The sequence below is a fragment of the Rousettus aegyptiacus genome, unplaced genomic scaffold, assembly GCF_014176215.1.
Source record: "Rousettus aegyptiacus isolate mRouAeg1 unplaced genomic scaffold, mRouAeg1.p scaffold_m13_p_5, whole genome shotgun sequence".
Classification (NCBI taxonomy): Eukaryota; Metazoa; Chordata; class Mammalia; order Chiroptera; family Pteropodidae; genus Rousettus; species Rousettus aegyptiacus.
Genome location: NW_023416308.1, coordinates 76,110,592 through 76,133,440, shown reverse-complemented (window position 1 = coordinate 76,133,440; position 22,849 = coordinate 76,110,592). Strand labels below are relative to the sequence as shown.

Sequence of the window (22,849 nt, the reverse complement as noted above, 5' to 3'; positions counted from 1 at the left end):
CTTTACTGACCAAAAGAGTGTAAACAATGACCCAACTATCTAAATGTCTCTTAAATTATCTAGTTTGCACAACAAGCTCCTAGATAAAAATGGACTCTGTCAGTTTAACAATATCAACATGAAATGTAATGGTACTAGAAGTTGGCCTTCTTTTCATAAATCCTGTGGTCAGTGATGAAAGCAGTATCAAATTATCCCAACAGTTCACTAGTAGTAGAGTTAGTCAAAAAGGAAGGAAACCAACATTTATTGAGCCCATACTATGTTAACAGGCATTAACTAGGCACTATCACATATTAACCCTAACATCCCTATAAAGTGGGCATAATATCTCCATTTTGCAAATAAGCAAAATGAGGCTTATCCAAGGGCGAAAGGTTAGCCAATGAGAGTTAAGAGGTTTATCCAAGATCACCCAACAAGTGCCAGTGCCAAGATTTTGAAATTCAGTCCCCAAACTTCAAGCCTGAGGCTATTTCCTGGGACTATATACCCGTGCTTCAGTACCTTAAAGATTTAAAACAGTATTATATCTGGAAGGTCTTTTTAACTTCAGTGAGATAATCAAAATACTCTATACCTTTTATAACTGTAATACAAGACAAGATGACATAACAATCAGCTATATACATCTGAGGATAAATACTAATTCATGTATATTACTAAGCCAATCGCTGTAATATCTAAGAGCTTAACAAATGCTTTATTGTATCTTCAGAATATCTTACATTACAATTGAAAACCCTCTCATGAGCTTTAAATCTGGTAAACTACCTGCCACTTATTAGCTGAGATACCTTATAGTTACTTAACTTCTCTGGATTTAGGTTTCTACGTATGTAAAATGAAAACAATACCTATCTCTTAGGTTCTAAGTAAGATTTAGAGATAATGTATGTAAAACACCTAGGGCAATGTCTAGCTTGTAGTAGCTGTTATCTTCCTTTGCCCTCTGTGGATATTCCCAACAAAACCATGTAGATGAAAATCAAAAACTCAAACAAATGATTTTCCAACGTAATGGGATGTGTGGTACGATGGAAAACAAATATTCAGATGACTTCAAGTTTTATTTTCATCTAGATATTTTGAAATTGGATAGACAAAACCTTAAAAAAAATAAAAAATAAATAAATAAAACAATGAAAGAAAATCCCAGATGACAATCAAAAACCAAGCTCAGCTATTTTGTCTTGAATCTCTAAGCAGAATTTCTTCCCCATTCAGAAGACCCCCTAGTTACCTAGTAACCACCTGCCAGCCCCAAACTAAAGAAAATTGGCTCTGTACTGGGCTAATTACCCAACCAGCCTGAACAATCTAAAACGAAGTCTGGAATAAAGGGAATTGTCAGCCAGAATGTTAGTGAAATTATCCACAACAGGAGACCTGAAAATCCAAATACCACTGGACAGTTATTTCCATGAGAATAAAATCGCAATTTATGAGCCTTGCAAATTATACCATTATTAAAACAAACATCCCATTGAGGGTACAGCTATCAGATAAATGGTTTTATTGTCCTCATTGTTTCATCCACTGCAGCAAAGAGGTGCAAACTGAATGAGCGGTTACCAGAAGCAGCAATTTCTAGGAAATTACAATGCAGACCTCCATCTTAAGGCTTCCTTTGTGTTGGGCTATAAATGCTCTGGAGGGGAAGAGGGGAACAGAGATTCAACTCTTCTCCACCCTACCCAAACTCAAAGACCCTGACAACTTCATAAGCAGAACTCACCAGTTATCCCAACATTTTCCTATTTGTTTATCCCCTCAGTAGGTCATTCCTGGGTGAGCCCAGGAAGAATCTGAACTCAGCAAATCCATTTTATTCACTAAGAAACCTTTATACAATTTTTCAACCCAAATAAACAGAGAGGAAAAATAGAAAATGGCCCCTGGTTTCCCTGGCTCCCACAATACAAAGTACATCTAGCAACAGCAATGAGAATTAATGAGAAAGTACAAAAGCATGGCATCAACTACTCCCATTATTAGGAAAAAAAATCCCTTTACAATAATTGCTAGCATCATAAACCTCAAACTGCATTTTCGGACTTAAATGGGAAATCTGAGGTACTACCTAATGGCTATCTTGGGCCAAACTACATCATGGAATGGGGAAGACAAGAGTAATCCCTTCAGTGATAGCTCATTGAACTCCACAAATCTGCCAATTTTGGAAACAAAAGGAAGGAAGCTAGCATCACTGGGTACCTACTACACGACAACCACTGTACCCGCATTTCTAATCCTCACGAAAACCCTCTGAAGTAGACTAGACATCCTTTACTGACGGGTGAGAATTTAAGGCTCAGAGAAATTAAATAACTTGCCCAAGGTCATGCACCTTTTAAATTAAGATCTGAATTAAAGTTTCTATCACTTTAAATTTTAAGTATTTTTAACCTTTGGTTTTTGCTTTTTTTGTGCTATTAGCAGAACCTAATAAATTATACTTTAAACAAAACTCCAAGATATCAAATTTAAATGCTACCTGAACTTTTTACAAAGTTCTAACACTGCAAGGCAGTCATGGGACGATGCAGATGAACTATGACTTCATCATATAATTCACCTTCAAAATTCTCCTTTAATCCTCTCAACAAATTTATGTGGTAAGATCTTCCCCAACTTTACATGTGAGAAAACTGAGGCTCAGAAAGATTTTATGATTTGCCCAAAGCAGCATGAAAACTAAAACCCAGAACTTTGACTACAAGTTGATTGCTCATGTAGCTTTATCACAAAGCCAGACTTAGACATAAGCATAAAGAACTCAAAAATCTGCTATGGAGTTCTTTGCTTACTTATGAAGGAACATCTGTTCATAATTAATAGCATGTGGAACACACTGGGCATAGAGGAGGAAAGGAAGGAGCACCAGAAAGCCCTTCAGGGCCTCAAGCTGACTAAATCTAATCTTCCCTGTTTCAAGAACACTAAGTGCTCATTCTCTGGGAGGGGACACAGGTCTAGGTGACAGAAAAGCCATTTTGGAGCTATGAACTCTTAAATGTACTCTGGACCACCAACTGAAAACTGGCCTGGTAATACTGACTTCCAGGGACTGAATGCCTGTTTTGTGTCAGGCACCCTGCTAGGCTCTTTCTACACACTATTCCTCTCTTCCTCATGGTCATTTGGGCAGGTGATAGAAAACCTATCTTACAGGTGAGGAAACTAGGCTGAAAGATGAAATGACTTCTCCAAAGTCACTGAATATAGAGGCAGAATAGGGACCCAAATCCTGATTGGTCTGACTACAAAACCATTGTTTAATCTATAGAAACATAAAGCACATCAATAGTTGCTTGGATGGGGAATCAGGAAGAGCAGAAGGAAGAGATTATCTACATATGGGTACCAAAAAACTTTTGGGAAATGATAGATCTATTCACTATCTGAATTCTGGTGATGATTTCACAGGTATGTATATCTATGTAAAAACTTAGCAAACTACATTAAATTTGTTTCATTTATTGTTTGCCAATTTTACCTCAATTAAGCTGTTTAGGAGGGAAAAACACATTGTTCTTTTTTCTAACAATTGATCAGGTCCCTAGAATGTCTGCCCTTCAATTGTGTCTGTTCATAATGAATCCATGCCAAAGAGTTCTTCCCAAACCAACTGAGTTCTGATTTTATATAAACTATTAGTAAAATATTACTGCAATTTTTAAGTACCTAAGAGTAGCAAATTATTTCCAAACATTCTAGTGCTCAAGTATACATTTCCATACAAGTGAAATGCTAATTACAAAAGGATAGTGTATAAAGGCTTTGGCATCACATAAACCTGGACTGAATTCCACACCTGATTCTTTAAAGTAAATCTGGTCAGATTGCTAAGTCTGCAGTTCTTCATTTATATAATGGAAGTGATAATAACAATGCTACCATTTAACTGAAATCATACTATGTGCCACACAGGAAACTAAGCACTTTATCTAATCCCATTTAATCCTCTCAGCAACTTTATACTGTAAAATACCACTATATCGCCACCTCAAAGATGGAAATAGTTATAGAAAGATTAAGTAACTTTGAAGGCTACACAGCCAGTAAGTGGAAGAGCTGTGATTTAAACTCATCTTGTAAAATTATTCAGAGGACTAAACTTGAAGAAGGAAGTAAAATACTACCAATGTTAGTACAATTAAAATGACAGAATGCCCCCTCTCTATTCCTTAAAGCAAGCTTCTCCAAAGACGTCTACTATATTGAAAAAAAAAAAATTAATATTCTACAAATTTAAATTCTAATTGATTAGGGCTAATGGTGAGCATTTTACCCAATTTATCCTTAATTCTCAGTCTACAAAGTAACTATTATTTTTCTCTGTTTAACTAATGGGAAAAATTCAATTTTGATATGTTAAACTCCAATGGTGGCAAAGACATAAGTCCTATTACAGGAAGTGGAGCTGTTTCCAGTTTGGTTGTTGCCATCCAAGGCACTCAGAATCACCCTTAATATTTTATCAGAGACCACTCCTTAAACATCTTAAGCAGTATCTTCCATAAGAGCACAGAACTAAAATATTATAGATTCTGTACTTAAAATTAAACTCTTTGCCTTAATTCATGATGCTTACAGGGTTAGCACTTCATAAGTGACATCTATACACTAATATACCTGATATTTTTCTCTTATTTCTGGTTTGGGTAAGGAAACTGATGCTCCAATCTGTCAAAATATTATTATCGATGAATAAATTTTAAAAAACAGGATATCAAATCTTAATAACACATTTATGAGTCCTTTTACATATATTAAATCCTTGCAACTTTCAAGGATAGATATATACATGATAATCCTCAATTTACAAAGGAAAAATGAGATTCAGAGTGCTTAAACAACTTGCTCCAAGTCAGACAGCTAGTAAGTAGCTGAGCTAGGGTTCAAATGCAAGCCTTCCGACTCCACATCCAGAATCTTCCACACGCAAGACCTTAGTCCTCTTTCAGAAATAAGCTTATGTACTACACCAAGAACTCATCCGTGAATAGGGTATCAACATCTCCCTCTCTGCTACTTATTTTACAGCATCTACAACACGCTGAACTGTAATATATTTGTTTACATCTTCTCCCTTGCATCTGGGAGCTCTTTGAAAGCAGAGACTACATCTTACTCATCTTTGGTATCATCAAAACCTACCTAGCACAGAGCCTGACACCCATGTTAACTAAATGAATGCATGCATAAATTAATTAGCAAAATATTTTTGGGAGCCATAACTTTAAAAAGGACTTAATAGGGCAGTCATAAATACCCCACATTTTTTTCTATTTACAGGTGACATAGAATACCCCACATTTTTTAAAGTCTGTCATCCCAAAGTAACAGATAAGTCAAGTCCCATATTTAGGTTTAAAAAATCAAATGCACAAGCAGAGTACTGATAAAACTTGGTTTCGCAGAATTCATTTTATGTTATCTAAAAGTTAAAAATAACCAAAAGGTTCAGAAAGATGAAACTTGGGAGCAGAAAAAAGAACTAAGAGATAAGAAAAGTAATCAAAGTCCCAAACTCTCAGTTTACCAGTGAGACCTTCATTCATTCCAAGTGAGATTCCAGAATCTCTCAAAAATCAAATTCACTGAGTAGCTACATGTCTACTGCACACATAGCTCCCCTGACCCAGCTACGAGCAAGGAAGAAAGGAAAGCCTCATGAAAGTGGACTGAAGTATAGTGGAAATAACACCAGGGGAGTCAGAGGGAGGTGCAATGGCCACAACAGAAAAGGTGTTCCACTAAAACTCAGCCCAGAACATAAAGTAACTGTGACTGGTTGAGATATTACAGCTGCTGACAGACCAGCCCAAAAATATGGATTGACTCAACAAGACCCCTCTGATGCCTATACTGTGCAAGGTCCAAAAATGGGCTCTTGAGAATAAAAAGATGATCAGATACAATTCCAACCTACAGACTAATAAATAATAAATAAATAGACAATTACAATCTGGGCAACCCAGAGATGGGGCACCCAATCCTTACCTGAGAAAGTCAAGAAAAGTTTTCTGGAAAAGGTTACCTCCTAGGCTGAGTCTTAAAGGGTGAATAGGAGTTAAACCAATTAAGTGTTACAAAGAGATGTCCAGGCCCAGAGTGGAGCACATGCAAAGACATTGAAACAAGAGGCATGGCACATCTGGAGAACAGCAATAAAGTACAATGTATACTTCATTAATAGCAAAGTAAAATGCGCAAGCTGGGAGGATAGACAATGAATGACACTGGAGAAGGAATTACGGAGATGGTAATGAACTGCCTTACATACTATACTACCTAGACCTCATCTCAAAGATTTTAAGTATTCAAGAGTTTCATGCTAACTCCCATCTAGGATACACTGACCCTTGGGTAAAAGGCAAGCAGGCTTTCAGATATGCTCATTTATAACGGATAGGTGGTTTTCCCCTCCATAACTCCACAGCCTAATTAATTGGTACTGTCAAAACCATAAGTCTCAAAAATATAGATATTACCGCCAACATAAATAAATGTAGAAAAAGAAAAAGAACACACTTTTCCTTTGATCCTGGAACAAGGTACTATGGAGAAATATTGGACCTTCTCAACAATGACTGGTACAGTTAGAAAAATTTAGAAAGGGATGTTTCTCACATCCACTGACATTTTTAATTCAGAAAGAACAATCAATCTTGGTAAACTATCCAGAGCAATCCAACCTGTTCATCTAGCCTACAAAATTGGAAACGTTGATGGAGAGTTAAATGCCATACTATACCTGCACTGATTCACCAAGAAATCTGAGCAAATAACCAAAATTAGAGGAAGATGAAGTAAATAACAATCAGAAAACAAATCCAAAAATACAAGAACCAATAAATTCAGTGTTTTATTTCTCTAACAAAAATGCTTTAAAAGCCAAAATATTTCTTCTTCACATGCTCAAAATCACATTAAATCCCACACTTTGTTCAAGAAGAACATGAATAACAGCCACCATTTATTAACATATACCAAGCACTATAGTAAATTCTTTATATGAATTACTTCATTCAATTCTCACAACTACTGGGAAAGTATGTACTGTTTGTTATTAGTGCCCTTCCCTTTTTAAAGATTAAAAAAATGAGGCACAAAATAGGAACTTGCCCAAGGTCTCATAGCTGGTAAGTGGGGAAACAAGGGCAAAACAAATGCATTACCTATTTCTAAAAAAATCATTATTTCTAAAAAGATCATTAATAACCTAAGGAAAATGCATCCTATTAGTTCTTTCCAATCCCTAAATATCCAAATTATATAAATAGTTTTATAGAGTTTATCATTAAGAAGACTGATGTCTTCCCCACAGCAACAAATGGTGACCAGGTCCTAGTGTGCAAACTTTTTAGCACCAATCTACACAATAGCCCAGGAGTTAGGTTACAACCTACTCTATAAAAACTGGTTCACTCATTTAGCACTGACTCAATTATTCAACAAAAATGTACGAACCCCTACTAGGTTCCAGGGATCAAGGATACACAAATAAGTGGTGAGACTGTCTTTGGACAGCACAGAACATAGGAAAGAGCACTCATAGGCTCTAGGGGCAGAAAAGTTGGGATAAATCCCACCCTAGTCACTTACTGGCTAGTGAGCATGAGTAGGCTTCACATCTCTTAGCCAAAATTTTCTCACGAATAAAATGAAATCATGACCGCCCTACAGGATAATTGTGAGTTTTAATAAGATAACACACATGAAGGGCTTATCACAATGTAGGCATACAATGAGAATGTTAATTATCCTCAGCCTGGAACTAAATTCCAGGCTATATAAGGGTACTGGTTGAAAGGTAAAATAATGCTCGGTCTAGCCTATCTACTCCATTTTCCTCTACCCAATCGAGGTGAAAAACTAAAGTAATTACACAAGGTTTCTTGGCTGTGGCCTCATCTGCATCTTTTTTTTCCTACGGCAAATACTCCAGGTTAAGGATAGGAAGACGCAATATATCCAGAGAACCACTTTCATGCACAGTTATGCAAATTTCTCTAAAGGCCACTTCATACCTTTCCTTCATCACAATGTGGCAAGCATCAAGCCCAATGATTTTCTAAAATCATGACAAAGTTGTAAAACTCTTCGACTCTAAAGTACTGTGGTTCTACTAAGCCTGGGATAAACCACTGCTTTCATACTGACTTTCAGAACAGTATTTTTAGTAAAGGTTTAATAAAACCACCAATTCTTCCAATAAGAAATAAGTGAAGACCAGAAACATAATGAAACTAATAAATAAAGTTAAACCATCTTGTATTGAACCAAGGCAGTAACACCAAACTGTATCGGTGTCATTGCATTCTTCATAGACACATACACAAAAAAAAATTGTTTCAGTTTTACTAAAGAATGTTTGTCATGAAGCCACAAAATTATTAATTTTATTAAATCTCAATCTTTTACCCATCTTTTTAATATTCTGTGATATGGGAAGTACACATAAAGTACTTCTGCATACTAAACTCCAAGATTTGTCTCAAGGAAAAGCACTAAAGCACTTGTGCAATTGAGTTGCAAGCTGAACTAGCTGCTCTTTTCATGAAACACCACTTTTACTTTAAAGAACGACTGGCAGACATACTATGATTATTCAGACTTGGATGTTTGGCAGACATTTTTTCAAAAATGAACAATGTGAGACTGTCACTTCAAGGAAAATAACTGTCAGTATTTGTTCCAATGATAAAAATTGAGCTTTCAAGCAAAAATTAGAAAAGACTTGTCTGCTGAGATTGGTAGTGATATTAACAGATGTGATTTTTTGACATTGTACAACAGAATATGTCAACATATAGTAAATCTGCATAACCCAGTGAACTAATATTTTCTAAATGGCCAATGCATGATGTTACAACATTATGCATGGGTAGAAGATCCAGTCAAAGTACAAAACACATCAATGGATTTTAATGTAACAGACTATGAGAAAGCTCATCGATATGGTTTCAGAGTCCACAAGGCAATGGGCCTTCTCTCAAGTTTTGCTATAGTATCTAAAAAGAATATCCGGGAATTATTTTGAAGAGCAACTATAACATTCCTCCCTTTTTCTAGCCACATATATCTGTGGAACTGCATTTTCTTTATAAAATACAAATGAAACAACCAATTACAATATATTAAATGTAAAAGTGGATATGTATCTAGTCAGAAATTAAAGAGATTTGGAAAAATGTAAAATTCTTCTAATTTTTTTGACTTGGGATAACAGTGATTTTCATAAAACTATGCTAACACTTAATAAGTTTATTATTTTTAAATACATTAATATTTTAAAATTTATTTTTTAATATAGTAAATATTGATACAACCCCTAAACAAAAGCTCTTCGGGGTCTTCAATAATTAGTAAGAGTGAAGACACCAAAATAATTGATAACTATTGCTACAAAGCAATGAACAAGAACTATTACTACACAGAATATAAAGCTTAATGCAAAAAACCAGTTGTATGTTACAAAAAAATTCATAAATAAGCAAAAATAATCTATGATATTGGAAGTAAGAATATGTTGAAGGTCTAATGTTTCCTTTCATGATCTGAGTGGTGGTTACACTTTTTGCACACTTTTTTCTACATATGTTATATATATATATCTCTCAATACAATTTTTTTTAAATTTATATTTTCATTATAAACATAAACCCATACAAGCATGTGTCTTAGGCTCACCTATAGAAGTTCTGTTAGAACTGGGACATGTATTTTTTCTTTAACAGAACCGCAAATGATTTTAATGTGTAACCAAGAAACTACTAATAGACAGGAGTTTAAAACCCAGGAGCTTTATATATAGCACAGTAAAAAGACAAAGGGCTTTGGAGCAAGGGAGATTAATACAAGCTTCTCTTCTCTTACTACCTATGTAACCAAATGCAAACTACTTAGTCCCTATAGGCCTCAGTTGTTTCAGTTTCCTCTTCTGTAAAATGGGCACAATATCCTATAAACTATAACCATGAGGGTTAAATTACATAAGAAAGAGAAGCACCTAGCATATTGCCTATCACAGATACTCAAATATTATGTCCCTTTTGTCTTTCCATCCTCATCCCCTACCAGTCCTAAGGCCTGAAACACTGAGCCTTGATTTCTTCATCCTTAAAATGAAAATATGCACCATGATCAACCTATCAACTATAGATTAAATAAAATAGTATAATTTAAAGAAGTATGATTAGCATAACTGTATTTACAAACAGGGATTTTTGCTATCAACTCAAAATAAAAAAGGAAGGAAGACACATTAGAAAACTACGATATGTAGAAAAATTATAAAACAGAAGCTAGAAAATATGAGCATCAGCAGAAACTGTCAAGATTGAAGGACATGATCAGAAGGTAAATCAAGATCACAATCTCAAGTTGGCCAGGGATTAATGTTTACTGGAAAAAATACGTGAGCCCAAAGTTCCTTCCAAATGTCTGTATTTAAGAAAAAGCACAATCTATATCATCATAAAAATATGCATATGTTGAAAGTACCCTGATACCTGCCTAAACAAAATGAGGAGAAAGTTGTGTTAGAGCTTTATAAACCAAGGTGTTCTGAGAATACCTTATACAGAGATCAATGGCCCATTTAATAAAATGTTAAACTTTTACATAAACAGAATAGTTTGACAAAAAAGATTCTGTACAACTGTTTTTGATACCAAAGATATGCATACCTGTCCAAGGAACTAAATTTTATAATAAACAAAAAATATAAACTTGCTTTTGTCTCTTTGCTTTTCATTTTCAATATTCTACAACTTCAAGTTTGATTTCTGATAACATATTAGGGATTGTCAAATTACAGCCTGTTTTCATAAGGCCTATGAGCAAAGAATGAAACATAAGAGGAGAAAAGGAGGGGGAAGAAAGAGGGGAAGGAAGAAAAGGAGAAATAACAAAGACCGTACGTAGTCCGCAAAGCCTAAAAATATTTTTTACAGAAAGCATATACCAACCCCTGAGCATACTGTCTTGTTTTCTACTGTTGAACCTTGTGCTATACTACATCATCATCATCATCATCATCATCATCATCATCACCATCAAAGCCTTTATCAACCCAATCGAACTCTAAACTCCATTCTAAATAAATAAAAACCTACATCTAGAAAAACACGTATCACCCTACTCATTAGAACATACTACTGGTTTGTCTTCTGCCAGGAGCTAGGACTATAAAGATGACTACAACACAGTCATCTAAATGAAACTTAGTTTTTAAGTGAAGCAGCAGACAGAAATAGTTGATCTTCCTAAAACTGGGCAAGCACTATGACAGAGAGGTTTGGATGCTCCCTGTGAACAAAATGGGGGCACTTATGACAACCTTCAGAGTTCTGAAAGGTTTCTTAGGGGAGATGCACTCAACCTAGAGGGATGAATAAAAGGCAAAACAGCAAGAGCAAAGGTGTGAAACTACAAGAGTATCTGTAGATATCTGTTTAGTATTACCAGTGATAGGAGATGGGGCAGGAGGAATACATAGGGACAGGTCTCATAAAAGGCCTAATGTGTCATGTTAAGCAGCTTAGACTCTACAGCCAATGAACGGACTTAAGCATGGGAGTGACATGGACATTTATACCTCTTGGGTATATATTCTGACTGTTCAGTAGAAGGCAGTTTTACCAGATGGGTAATACAAAAACCAGTTAGAAGGCTGATGCACTTGTCCAGGTGAGACGAGGGTCTAAAATAAGGTGGTAATAGTAAGAAAGGGAAGACGAATTCCAGAAATATTTAGGAGAATATATTTTGGACCATGAAAGAGAAAGAAAAAGAAAAGGCTAATGGCGCAGATTCCTATCTTTAATGACCACAGGGATGGTAGTGCTTTTAAGTTATAACAAATTACAGGAAGAGATGCTTTTAACTTTTTGTGGGGGAGAGGGTACACAATGGGGGAGGTCAGAATAAGTAGATGGGAAAATGAGCTCTGTTTTAGACCTACTGAATTTGAGGATCATCAAAATGGATGTATGACGGTGGCCAATAGCCAGCGAGATGTACAAGTCTAGAGCTGAGGAGAGAGCTCTGAGGTGCAGACAGATTTGAGTCATTAACATATAGGTAGAGCCAATAACAGCATGGACAAGGCTACTGAAGGACAGAACCTTAAAAAGTCCAGTGAACTAAGGCGCCAACCCTTACCAATTTACTGAGAAAGCAGAATCAATAAAGATATCTTCTTAAATATCGGCTAGTTTCAATACCTTCAAAAATCTCTTCCTGCTAAACAACAAACTAAGAAGGGTAAAAACCATGAAATGTACTCATTAGTACACTCCATCTAATGGGCAAAATAAAGATTAAGGAATTGAGTAGGGAAGAGGGCTTCCCAGGTGAACGGCACAACATATGAAAAGAAAAGGAGTATGACAGTAAAGCATGTTTAGGGTTCTGCTTACTTGGTTACACATACACACCAGAAAGGCCTGAAAAAGAAGTATAAAATAAGGCCTACAAGAACACTGGGAGACAACAATCAAGGAAGAATCTGCTGTTGACAACAGAAACTGTTCTTAACTTCTCCTTCCCTGGCATATCCATATACCCTTTCGGGTCTCAGTTCAAGCATTAGTTCTTCTAAGGATCAATCTCTTTCCTGCTCACCCACACACATCAGGACATGTCAACTTCCATCCTCCCCATGCCCTTTGTCCATGGTCCTGCTGTAGCATTTATCACAATATGCTATTGTTATGTATGACATGTCTGTCTCCCCACTAGGTTGACTATAAGCTCCCTAAGAGCAGGGAATTTTAGTTTTTGTATCCCATACTCCCAGTACTCCCTTACTGCCATTTAATAATCACTCAATAAATATTTGTTGAACAGAAGTTTTAAACATATCTGTCATGCATAAGACTACAAACTCCTTGGCTGTGGATGACATTGTGGTTGTGGATTTATGTTCTTTGTTTTGCTTTACTTATGATAACATTAAAATAAATTTATAATCCAAATGTAAATTTGAGTGAGGGGAGATAGAGCCCAAGAAAATATTGAATAATAAAAGAACATCATGAAGGAAAAATTAGCTCTAAACCATTCATAAGTAAAATAAAAATAATAACAATTGTAGCTACCATATTAAGCACAAACTATATATGTGTGGCAGTCAATGTCCTAGGTTCTTTGTCTTTATTTAATCCATACAAAAACCCAACAATGAAGTTATTATCTCTCTTCTATATATGCACAAATAACTCATCTTACTTTACTACTTTGTCTCTATAATAAGTTAAAAGTAGAAAACCAACAGGGAAATTACTATTTGTATACTGCATTCACCACTTCAATAAAGCCTTGATTGTTAAATTTTGAGCTAGCGGTACAATAATGTGGAACTAGGTCCCAGAAATTCATTAGAAGAAAATACTCTAGCACCTTCTACATCCCACTATATCCAACAATCTTCAAGTTCCAAGGGAGAAACTTTGAACTGACTTTCATGTATTCCCTCCTCCACTGGCAGAACCAGAAAGCAATAAACCAAATATGACAAGCTTTTTACCTCTGTATGGGATGCCCTGATTTCAGTTTTGTAAACTAGGAGGGAAAAAAAACTAACGTTTATATAGTCCTTCAAAGTTAAAGAAGTATTTTCACATTTATTACCTCATCTGAGCCTAATTTTACAGATAAAGAAGCCAGAGCTCTAAAAGGTAATCAAGGAATTTGGATTTCAAATCTCTTAGGCAAAATATTCTTGGTGTTTAGGTTATCAAGCTTCTGATATGTATAACTGATATGTATACTTTGTATCCTATTCATGGTATTCTCTGTACATCAGATAACAGAACCCCTTGCACAATCAGGTGAGGATCAATGTACCGGATTATCTTCCTGCAAAAAGAAAGGTACACAAAACTTCCAACCAAAAGAGTTAAGTGACTTACCAAAACACGATATGAAGGTCTAAGCTGGTATAACAAAAAATTAGTCTCTGGTAACTAAAGAACTCCCGCCAAAGAGAAAAAAGCTCTAAGACAGTGTTCTTTCACAGCTCACAAAGGCTGCTACTACTGCCTCCGATTCCTATTTCCAAGTATGATTGATTCACATCTGGATAATCTGATCATCCGTAAATGCAAACTGGCTTCCTTTTGTTATCTAGACTACTCCATATATGTATGTATATACATATATATGCTGAATATGTATTTGTATGTATGTTTATGTACATACCTATAATATATACATATATATAAATAAGAAGTGTTGCTGGGTAATGGGACTATAGACAATTTTATTCCCTTTCACTTTTTTGTAATTTCCAATTTCTACCATGAGAATGCTATTTTAACAGTGGAAGAAATAAAGCTCTTTTAAAGTCAAAAACTAAGAATATCTAATAAGAATAAATTAAGTCACATAAGAATACTTACATTATAATTCCATTTATATAAAGTTGTAAAGATAAAAAACATAGTGTTTAGGATATGTGGTTGTTTGGTAAAACTATAAAGAAAAGCAAAGGAATGAATGATTCACACAAAATTCAGGAATCTGCTTACTTCTGAGGGAGGGAGATTCAATCAGGCAAGGAATCACAAAAGGCTTTAAAGGTACCAGAGATGCTTTTTATTAAGCTGGTGGCAAAACACAGGTCTACAATTTATCATTTTTTAAGTGGAAGATTTATGTTATATGCACTTATATATACATGACTTGTTTCACAATTTAAAATGAAGATATAAACAGGGTTGAGGAATCGGAATCTGGGGGTATAACCCAGACCCTTCTACCTACTGACTGAAACCTTAAGTCATTTAACCTCTCAAAGCAGTTTTTTCTTATTTTGTAGAAGGGAAGCTAACAACTAATTTAGGTTTAGTACTTTACAGTTTAAAATTCCTAGACGACAGCACAAACATGCAAATATGCAGATAAATAATGAGATGATAATACAAAGTAATACCATCTCCTTAATAACAATACTAAGAACTTAATGGTAAGACAACATAAGGCTATTTATTCACTTTCTAGTCTCTTCCTATATAATAATAGCAACAACTAATACTTTTTTAATGTGTACTATGTAACATACTGTGTTAAATGCTTTCCATGAATTATTCTGTTTAATCCTCAGAACAACTTTATGAGATTAAGTTTTATAACCACTTTATAGATGAGATTATTGTACCCAAGGTCGCACAGGTAGTAAATGGATAGACTTCAGAACCCAGACTCTTCACCACACTTTTTTTTTGCCTCACTTCTCTCACTATTTTTAAATATTCTGTCTCTCCCACAATACTGAAAGCTCACTGACAACGGTTTTTGGTTCATAATCATTTCCCATGGCACTTATCAAGCAATAAGTAAATAAACATTGAACAAATATTTTATATATGCATAGTGTTTTCAGGACATAAAGTTATCTCTAGACAAGAACTGATTTGTTCCCCTTGACAGCTTTATGAAATATGAAAGGTGTTTCTTTTTAAACAATTTTAACCATATTTAAGAGTATAATCCAGTAGAAGTAAGTACATTCATAATGTTGTATAACCATTACCACTAGGTATGAAAGGTTTTTAATGACTTTACTGAAATCACTCAGTTATCAAATTCTGGATTGGGGATTTAAACCTAGAACTCTCAACCCCTAATTCACAGGCTATTCATTCTACCAAGATGCCTGTCTACCAATACCTCCCTCCACCTACTCTCCCCTTCTCACCAGAATATCGGAAGAGTCAAATGAGATAAAGATACTAAAATTTTACATACATTTCTACAGCACAGGTGGCCACAGTTGTGAGGGGGGAAAAATCCACCAAGACATTTCTCCCAGGTAATTACTTTTCTTTTTGAGCTGTCCAAACCTGCCTTTAACATAAATATTCCACCTCGAGATCAAGCCTGCGGATCCACAAAAGCAATGTTGGGACCCCAGAGTAAACTTATGAGAAAAAATGCTGGCATTAATTAGATTAAACTCTCACTTAATTACAGGTAACTGCTCAAACCTGATTTTTATTGTAATACAAAAAGCGACCTCATTAAAAAAACATTTTCAATTCCAAGTCCAACCTTTCATCATTTTGCCCATTTTGAAACTACAAAAAAAATATTCTAAATATTGAGTATTTTTATTTGCTCCACTGTGAAAGCCAAATAAAATGATTTGCTTGTGAGCTGAACTCCAAAGCTTAAACAAAAAGAATTATTTTGATCTCATTGGTGCCTATTTTATCCTTCTTACATCCCTCCCCATTTTTTTTCTGTCTGAGCTCTAATCAACAGCTACTTCATTTTAATACTTCATAGTTATTGCAATTAAGTCCAGAAAATTGTTTCCCTAAAGATGTTGCCCTGATGCACACCTCTCTATACCTCCCCACATCACCATTCTGCCATGAGAATAGTGTATCATTAAGCTTTAAATAAAATTTATAATGAATATATGGACATATTGTTTCTTTAGTTAATATGTCCACATTAATTCTATCCTCTAAAAAATAAAATTAAAATAATTCTGTTTTATTTATCCACATCTGACAGAATTCTGACCAACTGAATTCCTGTAAAGAAAATGCAATCTACAGAAATATAGTCCAATTATTTTAAATCTTATCAAGTAATGTCAGAAGAGAATCAAATGAAAAACTCCATCAATACCAAACCATGTCACCCATGAATATTTATGACATTTCTATATATCCTGTCTTCTCTCTGTTTACATAAAGCGATGGTGCCAAAATTCATCTCAGGATTATTAGCCTACAATACAATGATAGGCCTAATTGCCTTACAAACCAGGACACCAATAAATGGAGTCTTCAAGCAATCAATTTGAAGAGGAGAAAAAAAAGGCCTAAGCTCTTTCTGCAGACATCCACCCTGCCTGACTAGGAAATAAATTCAGCTTTATATTTTTCAGTCTCATTCATCACTTCTCAAGCAAGGAATGCTCCCTTAGCTACCTCAAGCTCATCAAATATATTTAATTCCAAATTCCAGGACTAATTTTTAAATGTACCAGGGGGAGGGCAGAAAGAAGGCAGAGACATCATATAGAAAGCTTTCTATCACATGCCAGTTTTATGTTTTCCACCTTTAGTTTGGAAGTGGGATTTTTTTTCTCCCAACTTTCTTTTTACATGAACACAGGCATACCAAATTTTATTGAGCTTCACTTTATTGCTCTTCACAGATGTTGCAGTTTTTACAAATTGAAGGCAAGACCCTTCACCAGCAATAAGATCATGACTCACTTTATTGCAATACTCGCTTATTGCAGTGGTCTGGACAGGAACCCGCACTATCTCCAAGGTGTGCCTATGACAGAAGACACTCTCCCCTCCTCAATTCTACCTAACTGAAGCCCCTCACAACTTTACCTTTTGGGTTGTTTACTTCCAAATAATAATATAAATGAAACAAAGATTAAACTAACAGCTTAAGATGTCCTCTAGGAGATTTTTTAACACACCTTCTCTATACCTTCTCTGTCCTCTACGAAGTCTTCTATGATTACTGTCCCTCCCCCAACCACAGCCTCCAAAGCTGTCCATTTAAGTCCAACCCTTAACCCTCTTCTGTCTCTTGGAGGCCATCCAAATCCTTCCTCTCCAGAATCATCCAATCCACCTATTTCCAGCACTGCTTGCTGCCCTTCTCCATCCTCTCTGCCTCATCCATACCAACAATTCCATGTCTCTCACTCCTTAGATGACCCTTCTGACACTTCACCATTAGCAACCACCTCTCCAGTCCTACCAGTTCATCTTAGACATTACTTCTCCAAAACTCCCTCTGCCACCTTCACCAAGAGGTATTTCCTTCAAGACACCATCCCCCAACATCGCTCACCACCTGCCACTATTCTTTCAGTGAATCCAGCTCAGCAGCGTTTTCTGTTGTGCCCTCTACTTCGACCCTGCACCCAGGGAGCCACCAATGCCCCCTTCCAGTGGTTCTAAGATCACCCTAAAATCCTATCATAATGTGCTACCCCCTTCCCCCGCCCCCCCCCGGCCCAATCTCGAATTTCGTCCACCCACTTTGGGCCTAATTTCTAATTTATCCCCCTCCTGCCAGCTCACCATCACACTCCCCTTAATGAAAGTCCCACCCCCACCAGCTTCTATTGCAACCTCCATAAGCACTCCCCAGGAAAACCGCAAATTCTACCTCCTTTGCTCTCCCAACCCACGCTATTCCATAAGTCTCCACAAATTCCACCACCCCCAGATGCCAAATGCCCACTCTTCAAGATCAGGTCTCGACCCACGCCAAACCCCTCACCCCCAGCTTCTACCACTTCTATTAGCCTGCCCTAGATCCACCCCAAATTGCACCCTCCTGAATTAACAGCCACCCCTCCCCCCAGTCCTATCCAATCCTGCAATCCCACTCTCTATTGAAATGATCCCCCTACCCCGGCTCGGATCCCAAACTGTCAACTGCTCCAAGCCAACCCCAAATCCACCACCCAAACTCAGTCCCCTCCTCCATTAAAAGCCATCCCATTCCAGTCTTATCATCTAGCTCGCCCCCAAACCATCCCAAATTCCCAACACCCCGAACCCACGCTTCTGTCCCAAGTCCGGTTATTCTCCATTAAAAGTCCCCTACCCCTGTCGCCGCCCTCCCAACCTGCTTGGGTCCCACCCTCACCCCACCCCCAGCCCCAGCCCGCGCCTGGACAAGTCTCCCCAGCCAGTCCGCCGTTCCATCGCGACCTTAACCCCCTTCCCCCAACCCGCGCTCCGCAGCCCCCACTCTCATCTTCCCCAATGCCACCCGCCCAGGCTCAGGGGGAGCGGACTGGAGGCGGGGGGGGGGCGGGTAGTCTGCTCACCGGCGAGCGGCTGCAGACGAAAACGGCGGCGGCGGTGGCTGAGGCGGCGATGCCCTTGTCTTCTCTGAAGGCTACAGAAGCAACGCTCTCGCTCCCTCGCCCGTGTCCAGTAAGGTGGCGGATGGCGCGCAGGGACCAGGAACCTCCTCCTCTTCAGCGACTCGGTTCTGAATCCTCTGCAGTAGCCGCCGAGAAGCCCGACGGGTGGGGGGAGGGGACGCTCGGCTGCGGGCGAGGGAGGAGGAGGCGAAGGGAAGGGGGGGAACCTATAAGAAGGGCGGGGAAGGAGAAGCGGCGCAGCACCGCGACACGTCCCACAGCCTTAGCGTGCAGGGACCACAACTCCCGGCGTGCCCTGCTTCGGCCCGCGCGCGGCCTGCGCCGCCTGCCGCGCGCCCAACGCGGAGGAGCCGCGCCCTCCCGCTCACAGACAATGGCGTAAAGCCAATCGCCGAGAGCAGCTTTTGTAGAGTCAAAGACCACATGTGAAGGGAGTTAGGTCACTCCTGGCCCCATCTTCCCTGAGTGTTAATGATCTCAGCACCTCCAACCTCGTGCCTTGACACTGCCGCCGCTGTTGGCTGGACTACGTTTCCCAGCATGCCCCACAGCTTCCCGCCCTCCTTCCGGCCCTTTCTCAGACCTGGAACTACAATTCCCAGGGAGCGTGGTCCCTGCGAAATACTGGGAGATGCAGTTCTCAGTTCTGCCTCCATGTTACGAAAAAGAAGAGAAGGAGAAGAAAAAAGGGAAGGAATGTGACAACCCACCGAGGTGAGGCCTAGATAGGCTAGTTCACCTGTGAGATTATACCCTTTTCGCCATCCCTGTTGCCACCGTCTTACACCAGAATTAATGTCTCATTCCTTCTGGTCTCCCTACAAACCTGAGGAAGGTTTGGCAACTTGAATCCAAATGTAAAATGGGCATAATTCTTGACCCAGCTTCGTTCTTTTTAAGAATTTACCTTAAAAAGATAATCAATTTGGAAAAGATGAATGCACAAGGTTATATGAGGTTATTGATTATAAGGGGAAGAAAAGTAAGTTTCCATCAATAGAGGCTGATTAAATAAAGTATATATACAAACAATGCAGTACTAAACAGCCATTTAAAATAATAGATATAAATCTATTTACTGACATGAAAAGCTATTTGCATTTTATTCTCAAGGGAAAAATATTGATAACAAAACAGCATGTTTAGAATTGTCCAACTTACATGAAGTTTGAGATAGTAGTCTATAATCACAGCTTTAAGGGAAGAGCTTCTACGAAATATCTGATTATCTGGAGGAAAGGGTATCAGATTTCAAGAAATTTTTATTTTCACATTGCCTAAATTATTTAAAAGCACATAATTTTTTAAACTATATGACTATTTTCAAAAATACAATTTCAACTCCAACAACCTTTCTTTGCTGTCTAAAAGCTTTCCCTGGCTTCCTATTGCCCTCAGTAATGACCCAAGACTAGGCTTGTCTGGTTTTTCTTGTGAGCGCAACAGTTCCACTATTAAATAACGGTCACTTAAATATCATAAAAGTTAATTTAGTAGGGAGAATTTTCTGTTTTCATTGGTCTCTTCTCAAATGTTTCCTTCTGGGCTTTCCACACCCATTTCCACTCCTTATCTCCTATTCATTCCTGAAATTCGAGACAAAGTCCTACCTTCCTTAGAACAGATTTTAGGCACACTAATTTTTCTTACATCTAAATTCTTATAGCAGTAGCTTCCAATCTATGGGCTAGAGATCACTTTGGGGAGGGGAAGTGGGGAGGGAGGAACAGTTATTGTAAAGGGTCTACATAAATAAATAAATAAATAAATAAATAAATAAATAAATAAATAACTGACTTTTTAAGAAGGGTCTACAAAGTTCTGCTTAAAGTCTTGTCTATAGACTGAATAAGTGTTACACTAAAAAAAAATTCCCCTTCTGTATCCAGCTCTCCTAAAATATGGTATATGGTATCAAATGATCTCTGACTTAGCATAAATCTTGTGCTCAATTACAGTGTTTTAGATTTCATATGTCATTATTCCTCGGTATTGTGCAAGAAACACGAGAACATTCAAGCTCCACTAGCTAGCCCACTGGAGAACTAAAGGCCTGCTGGAAAAAGGCCAGGTTGCCAAGATTATTGCTTAACAGTCCTGCTGCAGCCAGTCCTTCAGCCTTACCCCACCAAAGTCTACTTACACTCCTATCCCTTAGAACTCACTTTCTCCTAATACATCAAGCACTGTCTTTCTCAAACTGCGAATCTCGTGTTTTCATCCTATTTGTCCAGCCTTAAAATCCCACTCTCACCCCCAAAAAATATACTACTCTCTAGTCTGAGAATAGTTAAGAAAAGTTCTTAGGACATGTTGGCTATGCCCCTTCCCCTCTCTGGGTTTCATTGGCCATCCCCTCTTCTAAAACCTTTCACTCCTCTTCCCTTCTTCTCCAACTGGCAGAAAGTAGGGGCTGGGTAATCAAAATTAGAAAGGGTCTGGTCTGTCCTAAAAACAAAGGATTCCCTGAGTTAGAAGAATAGGTATGAGGAAGCTTACTAGACTAGGAATCTGGAAATTAGATCCTGAATTAGACTTTGCATGGACATGCTGGGTGACCTCAGTGTTTATATCTATCTGTAAATGGAAGAAATGATTTCTGCCTGTCACCTGAAAAGGTTATTAAGAAAATCCAATAAAACAACAAAAATGAAAGTTTTTAAAGATTGTGAAGTGCTACTTATAGTCCAAACCCTTCATCTAATTTGAGAATTCTTTCTCCAAATCCCTACCATGTCTTGGCATGTAAACTCTTTACTCAGAATTATACCGTTATTAATGAATTTATTGAAGTATTTAAGGAATTAACTCCATTGAAATCATTTAGTTCCTTGATAAATTTTCTATATAGCACAGTTAAACAATTTCTAACTTTTCTAGATTTTTTTCTATATTGAATTTTCATCAAGCTATATACTTTTCCCTATCAATTTTACAAGAAAGATTGGATTCATCAGTTATCCTTATTGATTTTTACTGATTATTGCTTCAGCCGTTATGAAATTTCTAGTCATTATTTCCACCAAGTTCACCTTTTCCTGAGAGCAATTTGAGCCATTGTCGGTTTTATTTTGTGTTGATTATTTCTACCAAGTGGAATTTTCCCAGGGGTCAACTTTGCCATGTTCAGGGTTACCAGCAATAATGGGATCATTCAGTTTGCTTTTCCATCCACAATAAATTTTTACCACGTGTATTTTAGCCACTGTCAGTTTTATTTTATGTTGATTATTTCCTACCACATCCAATTTTTTTCTGCAACCCAACTCAAACAAACTCAGTGTCAAAATGACAGTGTCAGAACACTATCCTTTGCCTGTTACTATCTGATTAACGACTATGAGATGCTTTTTTTCTCACCTATGTTAATGAGCTGGCTCTCTCTCAAAGCATCTCTTTAGGAGCCTTGGCACATTTGTGGGCTGGAGTGTTACTTTAAGAATTGCTTTAGAATTGCAGGAAAATGGACATTAGAGACCATGTTAGGAAAACTGACCTTTAATGAGTCAGGTGCTGTGCTGGTGTCTAAGATCCATTATCTCATTTAATCCTTCAGCCTAAACGTCCTGCACATGACTGTTCTATGGTAGAGGAAATCAAGACCCAGAGAGAGGAAGGCCAAGTTAGAACAGAAACCAGACCCCGGTATAATTCTCAGTTGGTGCAATTTAAATGATCCTAAGTTCCAAAGTTATCTAATTTTTGAGTTTAGCTAAGATATGAAAAGAAAAATATATGCATATAAACAAAGCATTCTCAAAGAGGTTTTTGTGACAGCAAATGAGACAGAGTGTAAAAATGTTTTGTAAATGACCAAACACTGGGCAAAGGAACCATTTGTGATGAAAGCTGTTATATAAACGTGTTATGCCAGCTAGACAGAATGCTAGAAAATTAATAACACACTACTAACATTCAATAGATTGGTATCAAATGCCCATCATAATA

At 37.4% G+C, this 22,849-nt stretch overlaps 1 protein-coding gene across 7 annotated transcripts in view; it reads right to left on the bottom strand.

Annotated features, from left to right (window-relative positions):
- Positions 1–19,187, bottom strand: part of FAM168A (family with sequence similarity 168 member A) — a 156,957-nt gene extending 137,770 nt beyond the window's left edge. For 3 of the 7 annotated variants that reach the window (XM_036221201.1, XM_036221202.1, XM_016161471.2), the window contains exon 1: positions 18,842–19,187. The gene's annotated coding sequence lies outside the window, so the exon portion shown is untranslated. The remainder of the gene's footprint in view (positions 1–18,841) is intronic. The other 4 variants (XM_016161478.2, XM_016161469.2, XM_016161479.2 and 1 more) reach the window with 4 other exon arrangements.
- Between the last annotated feature and the right edge of the window lie 3,662 nt (positions 19,188–22,849).